Source organism: Moschus berezovskii, chromosome 16 (genome assembly GCF_049115385.1).
Source record: "Moschus berezovskii isolate FMDL1 chromosome 16, NW_MosBer_1.0, whole genome shotgun sequence".
In the NCBI taxonomy this organism is placed as follows: Eukaryota; Metazoa; Chordata; class Mammalia; order Artiodactyla; family Moschidae; genus Moschus; species Moschus berezovskii.
The window spans coordinates 24930385-24937277 of NC_142475.1; the positions used below are offsets into that span (position 1 = coordinate 24930385).

Here is a 6893-nt window from a genome sequence, read left to right on the forward strand (position 1 = left end):
TTAGCAGTACACATTCTGTGCTACAATAATAGGCTAAGTAATTTGGGGGCATCTTGGTCGTTTTCATAGCTTCATATGATTCAGTAGAGGCTTTTTTTTGCTTCTGTTTCATAACCAGTAGCTAACTGAGTGAACCTACATAAGAAACAGCCACAAGCTAGTCTAGAATAGTTATACCATTTTACATTCCTACTGCATGAAGATCCGGTTTCTCTACATCTTCACTGGCATTTGATATTATCACTTTTTTAAAATTTTAGCCATTCTGATAGGTGTGTTTTGATATCAAATTGCATTTCTATAATGACTGATGATGCCAACCATCTTTTCATGCATTATTGTATTTATGTAGGGGCTTCCCAGGTGGCGCTAATGTAAAGAATCCACGTGCCAATGCAGGAGACACAGGTTTAATCCCTGAGTCAGGAAGATACCCTGGAGAAGGAAATGGCAACCCACCTCAGTATTCTTGCCTGGGAAACCCCATGGACAGAGGCATCTGGCAGGCTATGGGGCCCATGGGGTCTTGAAGAGTCGGACATGACTGAGTGCAAGCACAATGTATTTATACAGACAAACTCCTCAAAATGCCCCATAGGAGGAATTTACATCACAGCAGATTCCTTTCAATTGAACTTGCGTTGTCTTAGGGAAATGTTGGTAGGCATAATTCTGGACTGTTACATTATTGGCAAAATAGGATTGGGGTGCTTGTCAGTCACTGTGTGTAACACATGTCTTCGGGAAATTCTGAGTTCCAAACACCATCTTGCAAATTAATATAGCTAACTCTTTAACAGTGCAGTGGTTAGAGCTGCAGACACCCCTGTGCAATCAAAACTCAAAATAAAACTTTACAATCAGTCTTTGTGTCTATTGGAGAAGACTCTTGAGAGTCCCTTGGACTGCAAAGAGATCCAACCAGTCCATTCTAAAGGAGATCAGTCCTGGGTGTTCAGGGGAAGGACTGATGCTAAAGCTGAAACTCCAATACTTTGTGGCCACCTCATGTGAAGAGTTGACTCATTGGAAAAGACCCTGATGCTGGGAGGGATTGGGGGCAGGAGGAGAAGGGGACGACAGAGGATGAGATGGCTGTATGGCATCACCGACTCGATGGACATGAGTTTGAGTAAACTCTGGGAGTTGGTGATGGACAGGGAGGCCTGGCGTGCTGCGATTCATGGGGTCACAAAGAGTCAGACACAACTGAGCAACCGAACTGAACTGAACTGAATCATTCCTTTAAAAATTTTTAGGCAGTTCACTTTGTTCCCGTATTAGGAATTGTCTATATACTTTTTTTTTTTTTTGCTCAGTTTTAAGGAGTTTTGCTTATTTATTTGTTCAGTTATTCAGTGAATATATAACTTATCCATGCCATGATTTTAGATTACAATCTAGGGTATAACATTATATTAAATTATATACCTCGGCTCGCCTTCAGATAATCTTCATGTTGATTTGCAAATACAAAATCCTAGATACACATATGCAAGTCTAACTGTGCTCTAACTCAGCTAATGTGCTGAGCACAATGCTAAGAGCCACAGACAAAATGCCTAGTATGGCAAAAAAGTTTCTTCCCTCAAAGAGTTTACAGTCAACAAAGATTTTAAAACAGACAAAGGTATTCATTTCATATCAAGTTCTGTAATTGGTATTTGTCATTTTCTTTTTTTTCCCCAATATATTAATACTTTATTAAAACAAAGCTCAGTTTACAGAAATACATTAAATGCAATATTTTGATTATTAACACATGTACAATTGTACACAGCAGAACAATTTCAAATAAAAGTTTAAGAGGTATAGAAAATAATTAGCACACTCAGAAGTCTGTATTTAATACCAAAAAGTCTTCAGCAAGTTGACATCAAAATGATCTCTATCCTAGCTGTTGTATCCTTAAGTCATATATCCTATCCAAACCCTTGTCACAACGTTTTATATTATACAGTATTTATAAGGAAGAGTCCAATATTGCCGAGAAGTTGCTTTCCAGATTAGTGTTTTCAAGTTACTGTAACTGAGTATTAATATAGAACATCTAAATGACAAAAAAAAACTGTATAAAAACTAATAATGGTTACTAAATTTTTTTACAATAGATCCCAATTTTAAGACAGTTTGCAGTTCCCAGCAGAGTTTCAAAGTGTGAAAAGACTCAATATTGTGGCTTCACAAAAGCATTAGCAAAGATTCTCTATTTTACTATGGAGGCTAATAACATTGGTGGGTTGTCAATATCCTGAAATGTCTCTTTTCCTCATCTGTGTAATAACATCCCTGAAAACATTTTTTAAAAGTATCACAAGAGCATTAACAATCTCTAAACAAAAATTGGTTTAGAGGTTTCTTAAGAGAATGCTACTCTACTGGATGGCTGTCAAGAAAACAAAATGGAGCCCTGTGATTGTGGGTAAGTTTTTTTAAATCACCTCATTTTTTCCAAGGAACAAATTCTTACTTGAAACTTTTAATTATAGGGAGGAAAAGAAAGCTGTCACTTCTAAAATTATTCACTTTGCCTACTTTACTAAGCGAACATGAAAATGAACCTACTTTGATATTATAAAAATTAATATTCATGATGCTCTCATAGTAAATATTTTGTGTATGTACTAATTTTTAAAACAATATTCCACTAATACAGGTTTAAGTGAATAACAAAACTTCAAATGAAAGAGAATAACTAGATGACTACAGGCTTCCAGGAAGCATTAAAATCCTATTAACTGGCTCAAATGACTAAAGCACTTTGTATCTAATCTGGTCATGTAATTAGACTGGACGAAATTTTTTGTATAATTTATTAAAATTACAGACTTACTCAAAAGATAATTTAAAGGGTTCAAGGAAAATATTTACTTGCTATGAAGAATTTCATTCATTTAAGGTAATTTCAGGATTTTTCCCTTTAAATATCATCAATAATATATCTCAAGAGATAATCATTTTCCCTCATAATTCTCAGGTGGCAAATTTAAAATTTAATTGTACTAATGAAAATGATAAAATGAACTGATAGCATTCTTTGGCTTCATTAAAATATTAATATATCTGAGCAGGCTTTAATGAACTGAGATACTCAATGATAAGGCTCTCCCTTACAAGGATCAATTCTTTCCTTAGAACTTCTGAGAATTTCTAAGGATTAGTTTAATTCAAATTATTCCATAAAACACCACTTCCAAACTAAGAACTGTCATTTGTTCAGAATCTTCACCAATTTCCAAATACAGATTTGCTCCTCTAAACTGCATAAATGACAGCAGTAAAGGATCCAATCTAATACAGCAGCAACTCAAGTAAACTCTGAAACCTGCGTGTTCAACAGAATTTGAGCTATATGCTGTTACCATATTTTTAAGCCATGTCAATTTCTAAAATTTCCCCCAAAAAAGATGACACTAGGATTAACTGTTTGGTAGCTGCCCAGGAAAATAAGCTGAAGATGTAGAAGGGAGCACTGTGGGTTTTGAAGATGCCTGTAATGCTCCTAAAGTGCCATCTTTCTGATGGTCTGGATTATTAAACAGATTTTGGCTGAGTCCACGCAAAGGAATGCTATCTTCCTTTTTCTTCAGATATTTGGATTCCAGTCCTAAATTTTCACCATTTTCCTTATCAGTTGAGCTGGGCATATTAACAGTTGTTCCTGACTGAACATCTCCTAGTGATGGATTTGGTTTTGTAAACTGCAAGTTAAACTGAACCTTTGGTCCTGAAACTGGGTGGATGGTATTTTTGGCAGATATAGGATGAGAAAACGTATTCTGGAATGCAAACGCAGAGGAGACGGGATAACCAATCCCACAAGCTGGGTAAGTCAGTCTACCCTCAACCACATTAGAGGTAGGAGAAATTCCACTTCTGATGGTGTTGCCACTGGAATGAACAGGTGGATTGGCAGAAGATCCCAATACATCTTGCTTTCTCACTAGCTGATTTTCATTTAATTCATTATTTTTTAGAAGTTGTTTGCTTTCTTCAAGTTTTTGAACTGTAGCTTCTAATTGTTCTTGTAATTTGCATACCTCTTGCTCTTTAATTCGGAGAGATCGTCCAACATCTTGTAATTCTTTTTGCTCCTTTTGTAATTTTTCTTCCTTTTCAGCCAAGAGTTTCTCTTGCTGAATAGTTACTGTATTCTTCAATTTCAACTTACCCATTAAAGTCTTCAGATCCCCTTGCAGTTTTTTTATAATTTCATTTGCCTTAAGAAGTTCAGCTGATAATGATTTTATTGTAGCTTCAAGTTTTCCTAGTTGTACCTGATTTTTCTCACCATTTTCTTCCAGAGCCACCTTTTGTTCCTGGATTGTATCAAACGCTTCTTTTGTTCTTAAAACAAGCTGGTCCTTATCCTTGATTTCCTGTTCTAAAACAGCCACTTTTGTCTGCAGCTGATTAATATGCTTTTCTTTTTCATGGCATTCAGAATCAAGTGTAGAATTCTCTCTTCTCAAAGAGAGGACTTCTTGCTTGGCCCGCTGGAACTCCTCTTCAACACCAGACAGCTTTGCTTTAAGTTCTCTGATGGTGGAGTCTCCTTTATCTTTTCTTTCAGTGAGGTCTTTATTAGCCGTTTCTAACTCAGACAATCTGTTCTGTAGCTGCTGGATGTTCCGTTGATGAAGGATTTCTAAATCTTTTTTCTGTTGTTCATGTTGCTGTTGGTATTGAACCTGGGCCTGCAAAGCTTTTTCCTTCTCATTCGTCAGTTCCTGAGAATGCTTATTTGACAATGTTGCTGTGTGCGACGCCCATTCATTCCGTAACTTATCTAATTCTTGGATCTTTTCTGATAATGTCTTTTGTGTGAAATTCAGTTGCCTTGTAACATCATCCAGTGATTGCGTTAATGATAATTTTTCTTCCTTGCTACATTTCAAACAGTCTGCTAGAAATTTCTTTATTTCCACATCATTTCCAGGTAAAAGTTTTAGTGAGAGGTGTGTCAGATGCTTAAAAGGATTTGTTTCTATCACATTTAAAAAAGCAGGTGAGTTATCCAAAATAGCTTCTGTAGAAACTAACTGCAGCAAAAACCTTGGAATTTCTCTCGCATATTCTTGAGAACACTGCTGAAGGAGATCTATGAATTTTTGTGGGAAAGCTAAGAAGTCTACCAGAAGACCTTGCTGGAATTTTAAACTCTGAAAATCTTCCTCTGAAATAACAAGGTTATACAGAAAAAATGTATCCTCATCATCAGACGGATAACTAAATCCTTTCCGTGAATGGGGTTAGAAACTGATTGTAGTTCAGTGCTCAGTCTAATACTCACTCTCCTCTCCTCGCACTCTCTGCATTTCACCTGCAGTGGGACGAGCTGCTGGAACAAAACCTGGCTCATGCTGAACCGCTGCCCCGGCCGGTGTGCGAAAAAACACAGCACAACAGGCCTGGCTCGCGATATTAGCCTGAAAAGCGGTATTTGTCATTTTCAAGTTTAATTTTAGGTTATTATTCATGTTAAGTTTGTGACCAGCTGAAAGACTCGAACAGAGCCCTCACAGGTCTCATGACACCTTCCTGTTTCATTCCATCCTCTTCCCTGTGGCAGTGAACCATCGAGAAGGGAAGGCCACAGGGCTCCTCTCTTTTACCTTAACATTGGCCTTCCTTCTTACCTCTGGCCAGCTGCCAGATATCATAAACAGGAGAGGAATATTTCTCATGCTGTCCCCTTCAAAACTCATCACAATAGAACTCTGTCAAAGGCTAGACCTCCAAAAACTATTGAAATCAATGGAAGAGAGGCTACTCCTGAATTATAATTAAAAAAAAATAGAAACAGCCAATTCACTTTGTAAATTGAGCTGTTAAGAAAAGCACTTTTCATCATAAAGAAAGATTGCTTGCTATATCATATCATGCATTGTGTGGTAAGATACAAAATAGATTTAGTTCCCCTTTAATCCATTTAATGAACTTCTGTTGTGTATGTGTGCTCATATTATGTTATGCATACTGTTCGAGGTATTGAAGATGTAAAGCTGATCACACACTATCCCTTTCCTCTGAAAGCTCACCCTCAGGTGGGCAACAGAAATGCAAATGGAAAATTCATGTGAAATGTCCCATATGCTTCTAACTTGTCCCCATGACGACTCTGAAATAACTCTGAAAATAATTCTGTAGCTGGTGACAGAGTGAGAGATTGGTGACGAGAGACTTCTGTTAGGCCAAGTAATAAGCTTTAAGTATTTAGAATATTGGTCAAAATTAAAGTACAGCTGGGTTTGTGATGTTCCCTTTCACAGTATTTTGTTTTTGTTTGCTTTGTTTTAGTAAATTCGCTCCAATTTACTTCCATTTGCCTGGAATTCCAGGTTATACTCTTAATTTAATAAGGTAATTTTCAAAATGTTGCAAGTCATTTATACCCTTTAAGAGACATTTGAGGCACACGTTTACATCCAGGCATTTCCCCATTGTCTCTAACTTTTATTTGTATCTTTAAGCCAGTTCTACATTTAAAGCAAATATTTCCTTAAATCCAATGGCAACTTGATTTTGTTCTGTTTTTATTAACCTTTTGCGTAGAACCTTGTCAAAAGATTTGTACAAGTCTAAATAAATTAGGTACACTGATTTCTGTAGTCCAAATGCATCCTTACCCTCTCAAAGAACTTTGGTTGGGACATATTGGCAAGGATTTTGCTTCATTACATAGTGTGTTCCATCACTGGCCTGTTGCTTTTCTATTATTAGATTGGAGGGCAAAAAAGTCCTAAGGCTTTTCTCAGTCTGTTTGTATCTTTCTTAATGCTACATTATTTTAATGAGATAAAATCAAAAACATAAGCATTTTTAACATCTCAATTTCTTACAGTGAAGCATGTAATGAAATTTTGATAACTGTTTGAAGTTACTATCTTCTT

General features: G+C 36.5%; 1 pseudogene; it reads right to left on the bottom strand.

Annotated features, from left to right (window-relative positions):
- Positions 1-3220: 3220 nt before the first annotated feature.
- LOC129560110 (spindle assembly abnormal protein 6 homolog pseudogene) lies at positions 3221-5362 on the bottom strand (annotated as a pseudogene).
- Between the last annotated feature and the right edge of the window lie 1531 nt (positions 5363-6893).